Genomic DNA, 11,641 nt, shown 5'->3' with positions numbered 1-11,641 from the left:
CAGAGACAACCCTTGGGTATCCATTTTCTCTCAGCCATGAAGGCAGAAGTCTGTGTAGACCATTTCAGATCTCCTGCCCAACTACTCAGCATCATGAAAACCACATGGGAAAATACCACTGAATGATTTTAGGAGCATTTTGGTAAAATCTAGCATATGGAAAGGTAGCTGAAGAGTTAGACCCTGACTAGCTAGCTGAACTCAGAACTTGGAGCAGGAATCCTGGTTCTAGTCTGACAGCCTGAAGACCTAAGCCAACAGCCAAGTCCCCAAATGCCCTCAGCTTGGATCTGAACCCAGCCTCTGCACGTACAGACTTCGTAGTCTGTCTTCAGTAGAAATTGAACAGGGAAAAAGAAGTTATTTTCCAAGCAAATGAAAATTACATGAAATTGTCCAAGTTTTGATTCTACCCAGTTTGGACAGCACAGTTCCAGTCCAGTGAAGCTGGAGCTAAAGAGTAAAAGCCAGAAGTGCAGTTTGTCCTCTTGGTTGTTTCCACATTGCCCACAGCTCATTCAGTTCCTGGCTGTGGCAACCACCTCCCACCCAGGCAAGAAGGCACTGTTCCTTCTCCTTAGCAAGTGGCTTAAGTGATCCAGTTTGTGACTTGAACAAGTCAGGCTTTTTGGAAACAGTGAGGCACCACACCTAATAAGTACTTTGCATCAACAAAGAACTAATTTGTGGAAATCAGGCAAAAATAGCTGAAGTCAAGAGGAGTTTGAGGTGAAGCTACCTGAGATTTGCCCACCTAACCAAGCAGCTGCCAAAAGGAGAGCACTACCATCCCCTCCTTTTTCCCCTACCCCGCTCAGGGTCTCAGAACCTCACCAGCTCCGCTGCCTGCCCAGTCCTTGTGTGAGGCATCTCATCCTGGTAGGGGAAAAAACAACAATAAGCCTTTTCCCCCTGAATTTATTCTCTGATTCCTTTAGGTGGGACACACTTGGTTGCTACTAGAATTAATTTCATAGATAAGTACCTATGCACAGAGATGAAAGATGCATACATGAAAGCAAAATTCACTGACAAGTTGTGTGTGCTGTGAGGCTATACTTAAAAGCAGAGAGGTTCTTCAGATGGTATCTCACCTCAGAAGGGCAGATTTCAAACCGTACACCACATTGCTAATGAGGATACAGGAAATCTCATCCATTTTTTCCACTTGATGCAAAACATCTCTTCCCACAAAGGGAAATGTTGATGTTTCCCTGTATGATTTAGGCTGAAAGAGGAAACTGACAGGCAGAAATTCACAGTGAAATAGAAAAACTGGCTCCAACACAAACAAGCCTAAGCTTGACAAAATAGGCTGTAGTTTTAACAAGCAGGTTAGGAGAAGACCAAGGCGGAGGCCCTTAAAGAAATTTACTGCCTTTTGAGACCAAAAATTTGAAAGCAACATTTCTCAAGCAGTTCAGATAGGAAATCCTACATAAAAGGGGGGAAAAGAGGACTTCCCAGTTCTCATCCATGTTTTATAAAGCTAAAGAAAAAAAAATACAGTAAAAGTGATAAGCCTAAAGAATTTATTGTTTCATGTATGGTTTTGACAGGTTGCCAAAAGAATGGTGCTGCTCTATGGAGAGTAGAAGAAATGACATTTTCTTTGCTTTAGATTGTTATAAAATTTTCAGTTCTTTACAAGCCCCCAGATGGTTTTTATAACCCCTTCAGGGGTTGCAACATATTGACTGAGAAATACTGATTTATATAGCAAACTCCACTCTCTTCTTGCTGGCAAAAATTACTGCTTTGTATCTGTGTATACACACAGTAGCTGAATATAAATAAAACCCCAAAAATAATGAGATCTGAGGCAAAATCCACCACCTGGCAGTACATTAAATTGGATGAAATTTCCCTAAATTTACACTGGTGTAAATAAAAGGAATATTTGGCCCTAAATCTTTTAGGTGAATTTGGGATTGAGGATTAAAAAGTTTGTACTTTGTTTCACCCTGCAAACAAGCAGGCTGCCTTCATTGGTGTCAAAAATAAGGAAACATTTCCAATCAACAATTCTTTGGAATTGGAGGATTTTTTTATTGGCTTTCATTGTGTTCATCTGCAGTGTTTTAACTGGGAAGTATTGGTGCCTTGGGATGCAACAGGCTTACAACGCAATCACCAAAGCAGGTGACCTGAGCACCTCAGCAGGAGCAACTCTGAAATGCTTTGCCTGTAATGAAGCAAATAATTACTGAAGTGTGTCCAGTTTTTGGGTTTTATAGACCACTATAATCATCTGTATGTTGTACATTCAAAAGGGTATAAGAGAATTCTTACCAAATTGTGACTTCACAAAGAATGTCTAAATCCAGAGTGGACCATGAAGAGCTCATATTCCTTGGGGGACTAAGCCTGAGGTTTTGCTCTTGCCCACACTCCTGTACAATCAGGCTGGTGGTTTCAGTCACTGGGTGACTCTGGTCACTGCTGAGACTGCCTAGGTAAAAAATATCACACTACCTGGTGCTGTGCTCCAACTCACAGCTGGGGAGGAGGTAGCACCCCGTTCTTCCTGTACCTCAGGGTTAGGTGGTCACTTAGAACACAGGGAGTGTAATTTCAATTCCAATGAAGGCGGGAGGAGAGTTGCTGGTGTTCCCAGGAGAAGTCTCTGTCTACCCTATCTGAGGCTTTTCTGGAGAAAGAGAGATTTTGGTGACTTCCTACTTTGTATTAAAGAATTAAAAATGCATTTGAGCAGGCACAAGGAAAGGAAGAACACGGCATCGTAGCTTCGTATTTAAATCATCCTTTGGGAGGGTGGAGACTGCAGTTCTGCTCCTGGCTTGCCAGGCAGAATACTTTTGTATTTTACATTAGTCAGCCAGTGGATAAAATACATGAAGAACCCTTAGGCTGGTCAGAAAGTTTAACTGATATCCTTGTACTCAGCATCTCTTCTGCTCCTTTGCATTGCAATACCTCACTCTTCTTGGAGCTGAGCCTTAACCTGTGCCCTGTAGCTCTGCACGGAGAGAAGCAGAACTGCTGCACTAAACTTTCTGGCAGTTTTCATTATGCAGATTTTGAAACCTTCAGATCACAAACTCTCTCTGTCAAGGCATGCACACAGCTCCCAGCTCCTTCAGCCCCCGTCTCACGCTGATATTAAAGCAGCAGCGAGCTGCTTCCAGATTTCCTTGGATTTGTGTGGATTTAGGGCTAAGTCCCATCAAAGAAGCTGCTGCTTAAACTTTTGTGCACTGCGTTTAAGTTGTAGGACCCAAGTGAGCAGAGCTGGCAAGGTTTTAGTGTTGGTTCAACTCTTCCTGCGCACTTGGACAGCTGTTAAAAGAGCAGGCAGCAGAACAGCTCCAGACCTGAAAGAAGGCAGCAAAGCAGACTTGGCAGAGGGAAAAAAGCACAGGCAAGTCAGCTGGCTCAGGGGAGGCAAGTCAGAGGAACGAGCCCAAGGCACCAAGAAAGCAAATGGCAGCCTCGAGGCTGGCCCGGGTCCTGGTGGGGCAGAGCCGAGCCTTGGCCAAGGCATGGCTGCTTCCCAAGGCCGAGACAGACGCACGTCAAGGGGGATGATGTGAATGAATGGCACCAGTTTCTGGCTGAAATTTGCCTGTTCCTTCAGGCTAGAAATTGTGCCATTTGCCATTGTAAATACCCTATTCAAAACCACGGTCTCTATGGCACTCAGCTGAAGGACTAAAGATCTCATCTGCAACTCCTCAGTGCTAGGAAAAGCCAGCACTGCTGCGTCAAGCCTAAATTAACTTCCCCGTGTGGGCAGGATGTAGCGCTTAAACTCCTTTGACATGTATTTCCTAGAGACAAATGGCAATTCCCTCTGTGGCCCATCATTTACTATCTACATAAAAGCAGAAGGAGATTATTAGAGTGGGGAACTGCCCTGCTTTTACTATATTTAGTGCCCTGTCAGCTCAGCCTATAACATTCTGCTCTTCAGTTGTAAATAATACTCTAAGGAAGGGAATAAAATGAATATCAAACATGGAGGAGCTGGTGTAGAAAAGCAGACAAAAGACTGTAGGTCCAGAACACATGGGAATAAACCTTCTACTTGGGATTAAAAGCTGAAGGAGTCATTAATGGAGCTCATCCCACCTCCTGCCCCATGGCTGAAAGTGATAGAGAGTTGCAGTCTTTGGAGTCTTCCAGCAGGAAGCTGCATAAATCAGTGAGTCTGGCTGGCTCCTTCTGCCTGGCACCTGACAATATGGTCTGCCATGAAGGCTTCCAGCACTATACCTAAAGGAATTCTCACATTTATATTTCAAAGAGTTCTGGGAGGCTGCACATATTTCTTTTACGTGTATGTATTTAAATCTATTCAAATTTGTTCCTCTTAAGAGTGAATTCCTCATCATAAATCATCATCAGGACTTATTAGCTTAAGCTCTACACAGCACACACTTACAAGGAAAAATACAAACTATATATATACCTTAAATAATCCTGTGGTAGCTGAACATCTTACAGCGATAAATAGATTTTCTAGCAGCAGCCTCCTGAGGTAAAGTGGAATATTCCCATTTTACAGAACAGTAATGGGGATGATCAGTCCATGGCTGTTGTGGACATCTGTGGAAATGACCCCAGATCTCTAGTACTTCAAAATCTTTGCTAACCCACACGACCAGCTTCTTCTAAAACCAGATGGAAAGGAAAAGAACAAAGGAAAGGGTTTGATTTGGTTTGGTTTTTTGCCAATGAAGAGTAAAGGAAGAAAGCCATTAACAAAGCATTTTCCCATGTGATTCAAATTAGGGCAGCCCATAATGGCTGAAGACAATTGTTCTTTTCTTCTTTTTCAGTGATATTTTCAAATTTGGGAAAGTTTTTGTTGTTCCTTTGCCATTCAACATAAGTAAGTTGAGTTTGGTTCCACCACCAGAATGATTCACTGCACTCTGCACTGAAGAAATTCAGAACATCCCCAGTAGAGGAAATAAATTACTGAATTTTAAATCTTGACCACATCAATACAGGTTTTTCTGTGCTGGGAAACAATTTGTCTACAGTCTAGAGGAAATGCTCTCTAACAAATGAAAAATGAATCCTGATTGTAAACCCTACTTAAGTTCACTGGGTTTGTTTTTTTTTTTTTTTTTTTTTTTTTTTTTTTTTTTTTTTTTTTTTTTTTTTTTTTTTTTTTGTGAGCAAGAAATGAGTAAAAACAAACAAACATCCTTTTGGATATGCACCAAAACGACACATTAAACTTTAGTCAAGCTTTTAGCCATAACCTTCTTGGAGATCCACAGTCTCAGTGAGTTTTTGGTCATGCTCTTCAGAAAATACACAACACATACTTTATTCAAGATAACTTAATGCAAACAGCTTGAGGCATTTTGGTTACAAGCTGTAGGTTTCTTTATTACTGACTCACTCTTCTGAATACCTGGTGCTGGCTCTGCATTCTGCCTGAGACTGGTTTTTGTAGACTTTAGTTTCTTCAGTTCTTTCAAAATGAAGAAGAAGAAAAGAGGTAATAAGGAATATAAAGCAAAAAAAAATCACACACACAAGAATTTCAATCTTGAGGTTTCTTTTCACTGTTTTATGGCTTCTTTTGTCTGAAAACTCCCAAAATTCAATTCTTAAAATAAATATTTATGAAACAAGCATTTGTAAAATGTGCTTGCCTGCCAACTCCAGTGAATACTTACTGATGAACCATTTTTCCAAGACTACCTGGGTGTTTTCATATTCTCAGTTCATAATACAGTTCAGTGCATTGCCGTCTCTGGGAGTTCACACTCTGAAGCAGCAGCACATGAAGGCATTTTGCATTTGACTGAACAGAGTTTGGATCTGTTCTGCTCCATATGCTGAACATGTTTGCATAATCTATCTGCAGGAGTAAACCAAAAAGCCTGGAAGAAAGGACACTTGATATGATAAATAATGGGAAGTTGTAGAGGTGAGGCATTTAGGACTTCTTCCTGCTTTTTATTGATAGGGAAACAATAAAAAGCTAATGTTCTCTCCAGAGATTTACAGATTAAGAATTCAGGTTTTTGGCTTGGGGTGGTTTTGTTGTGTTTTATCCCATTCAAGTGGCTTTTGGGGCTAACAAGTACATTGTATTGTCTGAGGATAAGTTCTGATATTCAGCCCAAGAATATGAAATCAGTTTTGATTACTGTTCTCTTTCAGAGGCCTTTAGAGATGAACAAGGCTCAGGGTTTTGATTTCAAGCTGCTTGGATGAAATGTGCTGCTGCTGAGCCTGCTGGAGAAAGCAAGCCATGGGCCTGCTCAGCCAGCAGTAAACACCCCAAGGACAAAGAGGCCAGAAGAGAAATGCCATGGCTGTGATTCCCCAGAGGTTTGAACCACCCTCTGAGGTAATTAGGAGCTGCAGCCTGTAATCACTGGCCACTGGGGCAGGAAGGAACCCAGCAGCAGCCAGGGCCAATGCAAGCGTCCCTTGCTCCTGCCTGAGCCAACCTGGCTGCACTTTGTGCACCAGGGCTTGCCCCGAGCACGGCACTTTGAGCTCTCTGTTGCCACAATCTTCCCTCATCACAGGGCTGCCAGACCTGACACCTCAGCCAAACCTCAGCACCTCACATTGGCCTGCCTCTTCCCAAAACAAAGGCAGCTTCTGAGTTTGCAAGGTGAAGTGACACACAGCAAGTCTTGCTTTGGTAGTGTTGCTAAAATAATGTGTAAGATGTCAGATCAGGCAGTCTTTGGCTAAAAGTAAATGTTTCTTGCCTTTCCACTAATAAACATGCTTCAAGTCTTGCTTTGAAAGCCCTGTTACTTCTTAGCAAGATATTTCTGGTCTCTTTATTTTCCTGCCTGCACTTAAACTCTAATCACGCTAATGATCTTCATCTTCTGTGCCTTCTGTCATGTTTTTTTTGTGACCTCTCTAGGTCTCTAGGGCTTGGCAATTAAAAACTCAACTCTGGATAAGGTGAGGTTTTTTATATTTATATAGATATAGATATAAAAGTTTCATATGTATAAAGCACCTACCATCATATTGATAAACATTCTTTTTCTATTTTCACTTATTTATTTCTCCACTCACCATCTCTGGTGTGTTTGATGCCTCAGTGTCCTGGGTTTGCCCACTCCCTTCTGCATTCCAGCATGAGCTTCTCCCAGGAATCCTCCCTGCTTGGGAGGAGAGATTCTTGCCTATGGTTCAGTCCAGACATCCCATTGAGTCAGTTTGTGCCACAACAACAATAAAGACAGGATTAACTGGTTCAAAGCTTAAAGAATTAATTTAAGAGGTGATGGGAAAGGTCCTTTCCCGTGTCCCCTTCTTAGGGATGGAGTTCAAGCTAGCAATCTCTTAAGTTTCTGAAGTTTGTGACATTTCATCTTCTGAAGGCAGAAGTAAACTGAATGGTTCACAATTCAAACTCATTCTTTTAGAAGGGGGTGGAGTTTGTTTTAATAATGCCACACTAATTTGTGAATTAATATCTCTATATTCTGAGGTACAAGAGCAGGCTGCTTTGGAGGAGTGGTATGTATGTAACAAAAAAAAAAAAAAAGAGGTCAAATCTAATTCTTTAGATTTAGTTTCTACTGTGCTTTAGGACTATAAGACCAACTACCCACTATCAGTCTGTCTGTAAGGAAGGCTTAATACATTACAATACACGGTGAATATATAAAAACACATGACATAATCTGTGACCAATCTGGGGATTGGTTTGTTTGTTTGTTTGTTTGCCATTAAAAGGTAAAACCCAGCAGCACTATGGGAGACAGATACTCTTAAAAATAGAGAAATAGTAAGGTTCAGAAGATTTGTTTACAACTACCAATAACAGAATGAGCATCTTTAATCACAAAAGACATTTCTTTAGTACAAACAGCTAGACTGAAGCTTAAATACATTACATCTGCTCAGGTCAGTGCTCACAGGGAATGATACCACAAGGGAAAAACAAAGGAAGCAGGGAACACACAGGATGCTGAAGTGTTTCCCAGGCCTCGGCAGTGCCATTCCCATGGTGTGTGGGTGTTGTGGACAAATGCAGCCCATGCTCTTGCCCTGTGGTTATCCTCCACAACTTCCCACCCACTTCATTTATTTCTGTCCCTTTGGGTGGCAGTGCCAGCTCAAACTCTGTCCAGATGGCCAAGGCCAGCCCCTGCCACACAGGAGATTGTCTCTGCCAGTCCCTTCCCCACTGCACCACCACTCCTCTTTCTGAGGCTTCAGCAGATGCACCCATCCATGGATCCTAGCACCACTAGGAAAGTGAGGGAAGCTGCTCAGCCTGTCCCGGGCTGGGCACCTTTCACCATGCCAGAAGTTGGGAGTCTGGGCAGTTGCACCAGCCAGTGGTTCCCCCTGGAAGTAATTAGGCACACTGAGGTCATTGTGTGGGGCTGAACAGCTCTGGTGGAGCACATTTCCCTCCCAGGTCTGAACCTCTGGCTGGGGCCCAAGCACCAGGAGTATCCCTTCCTGAACAGAGGATGTTACCACAGTGATCCATCTTGCTGTGGCTCCACAGAGAGTGACTGTCATTTCCACAGCTATCATAACAGTTCTGGGGGTGTGTTCCAGTCTCCAAGCTGTGTATGCTGTCTGCATTCTGAAACCACATATAAGTTGGTGGGCTCAAGAACCAGTCCCAGAAAACCTCAGCTCTGCACCAAAGTCTCTCTCAGGGTCTTCCCTGGGTCAGCACCTTTTCACCCCAAAAACACATAGCCAGCAGACCAGAGATTAAAGCTACCCCTTAACCAAGACAGGACACCGTGAACCAGAGGCTGTCCCACATCCCCTCCTTCTAAAAGAAGAACATGACTTTTTCTATTTTTGTTGTGCTGGATTGATAGTTCTGCTTTCCCCACTGTGTTTCAGTGTCATAAGAGGGGACATAAATCAAGGTCCAAATTCCCAAGCCTTCTCTGTGCCCATCACTGCATGGACTACCCTGGCCACACAAGAATCCTTTTTTTTTTTTTTTTTTTTTAACTGGGCTGAGATGGTCTATATTTTGTTTGCAGCTTTTGTTTTGCTCTAGTCCTGGCTTGCCTCCATCCACTTTTGTCAGCTAGGATTTTGCTGCTTTGTTTTCCAGTTGCACCATTTGGGCCCAGAGGATAAGCTGTTCAGTCAGAAAGCTCCCACACAGGCAGCAGCATCCTTGGCTCAGGCTTGCTCTTGCCCCATCCGGCTTGACAAGACTTCAGAAATGATTGATGTGGTAGCCCCAGTGCCCTCCCTTGGGATGACAGCACTCAGGAAAGCTGTCAGTGCTCGAGGAGAGAGGATCACCCCAGAAATGATGGCTCATTTCAGCTTGTCTCCAGAGCCACTTACTCAGAGATCATAAATACATGAATTGGGGTTTCTACCTTCATGAGCTCCTGGATAATTGACAGTGAGAGCTGTATTTCTGCAGTAGAACGTGGATGTGCCTCCCCCAGGTAACAATGCCATGAAGCAGCCAGTATCTGCAGTTCATTTGGTGCACTCTGTGGTTCAGAGGTCATGGAAGGCCATGTAAAACATCTGCCCAGGTTCAAATAAGTGCAGATAAATCCCCTCCCAGAGGATTCTTCTAACTGTGCCTGGAGGGGTAAGAGGCATATGGTGTGTGAAGGAACAGAAGTCAGACACCTTATGTTGCACTGGCCTTATGTTATCATTCTCATGTCCTGTGGCATCAGAGGAAGCTATTTTTGGCAATCATATCACCAGGAAGGTCCAGGAAGGTAATCAAGATGACAATGAGCTGCATAAAGCAAATTCAGCTTTTCTGAGGAATTTCCCACTTGATTCATACACTAGACCAAAGGTAGTGTTCCTACCTGGTGCCTTTATGCCTGCCCCTTGTGACTGGTATTTGTTCAGGTTGAACAATCATTTGTGTTAAATAAATGGCACATATCAAAGCAAGCTTTTAGTACCTTGTAGGAGAAAGTCTGGGTATTAGGCTTAAAGTAGCTTTGAGAGAGCTCAGAGCACCAGCATGTCTCATCCATCCAATTCTTCCAAGAACACTTCAGATTCCCTGTGCTTCTAGAGAAACCATTTCTCACTGCCATGTCTGGACAGCCATGACCTCAGAGGTGCTCTGGACTTTGCTTTCTTGGGGTGGCTATTTCTGTCACAGAGGAGTTCTTGGTAGCTTGCCGTGGTTTCTCTCAATAAATCTTCACATATCCAATTTTTATAAGCTTTTTCTCCATGTTAAGTGTTGAGCAATCTAATATTATATCATTTGTACTGAGTGTTCACTGTCATCAAGAACAGAGAACTGCCTACTGGATATTATTTCCTTTCAGAGGCAAAACAAAGACATTTTTATTAAACCTGAGTGTTTCAGTCAAATACAGCAAGTCTGGCCCCAGCTTTCCACACGTGTGTAGAACCAGTGTTAGGCAGCCACCAAACACCATTGATCTCCCTCACCATTCAGGAGTGGTCTGTTCACACTTGCAGAGCAGCACAGGACAACTGAATTCCAGTTCAGCAGCATTTAGAGTCCAGTTTGCATAGAAATAAATAATTACCCAAGCATCAAAGACAGAGAGTCAGAGCCCAGTATCCATACACTGTATTCAAGATGCACGGAACCTTGCTGGTCTCCTTTTGTGATCATTAGGACTGGCTTGTTCTAAGACACTGTTATTAAACAGATTCAAGGTGCATTACATCTCTGGTAATGACCCCCATACCTTCGAGACTCGATTTTCGAGTTTCCTGTTCACACATGCCACATCTCTTGGTGCTGGCATGGCAGCTGTGTGCACAGAGGTGGCATCTGTGCCCACACATGGCCAGCTACTTACCAGATGGACTTGGACTGCGCTCCCAGGTGGGACACACAGGTCCCTCAGAGCAGATGGCTCCTACTTTTATTAAGTTGCTGTCAAAACAGTGCAGTGCTAGAGCAGCAGAAGCTAAAAGCCGAGTCGAAACAACAAAGACAAAGCCAAGCTTATGGATCACTCAAGCAGTGCCAGCATCTCCTTGGATTCTGCATCCATCTTTCCTAAACACGCTGCATTCAGCAATTCACACCTCGGGCTAAAACACTTCTTCTCTTGTACAACCCTCTTGCCAAGCATCCCTTATATTTCATTACCAATTCCTATTATTTGGATTGTTATTCCCTTGGCATGACTGGCTGCCCCCCAGCTGCCTCTGACACCAACAGAGATGAAGTGGGGGAAACAAAAGCAGCAGATACTCTTCCTTCAGTCCCCACCACACTCACTGCCTTGCACTCACTGCTCCATCCCCACACCTCAGTCCTCTCTCCATCCTTTCTGGATCTAGAGAGTGGGAGAATTGCCACTGTTAGCAAGTGGGATGGTGCTAAATGCCATTTTCTCCTTAATTATTTATAACAATCTCCATTGGAATATTTTAAAAAATCAAAAATCAAAACTAAAAAAAAACACCAAAAACCAATACCAACCAAAAAATTTCACAAACCAAACCAAATCAGCCAAATTCCATTGTTCTCAGCAAATCTCCTTGTCCTCAAGCTCTTCACATTTTGTGTTTTGGTGCCCATTTAACATAGACTCCCTTATTGCTGGCAATTATCATGGATTTTGCTGTGTCTGACTGGAAATCTCTAAGCAGTCATTTGAATATCAGGCACTTTAAGATACATCATGACAGCACCATCTCTATTCACACTTCTCCAATA

The sequence above is a fragment of the Vidua macroura genome, chromosome 10 (assembly GCF_024509145.1).
Source record: "Vidua macroura isolate BioBank_ID:100142 chromosome 10, ASM2450914v1, whole genome shotgun sequence".
NCBI classification, from domain to species: Eukaryota; Metazoa; Chordata; class Aves; order Passeriformes; family Viduidae; genus Vidua; species Vidua macroura.
This window is presented reverse-complemented; position numbering follows the sequence as displayed.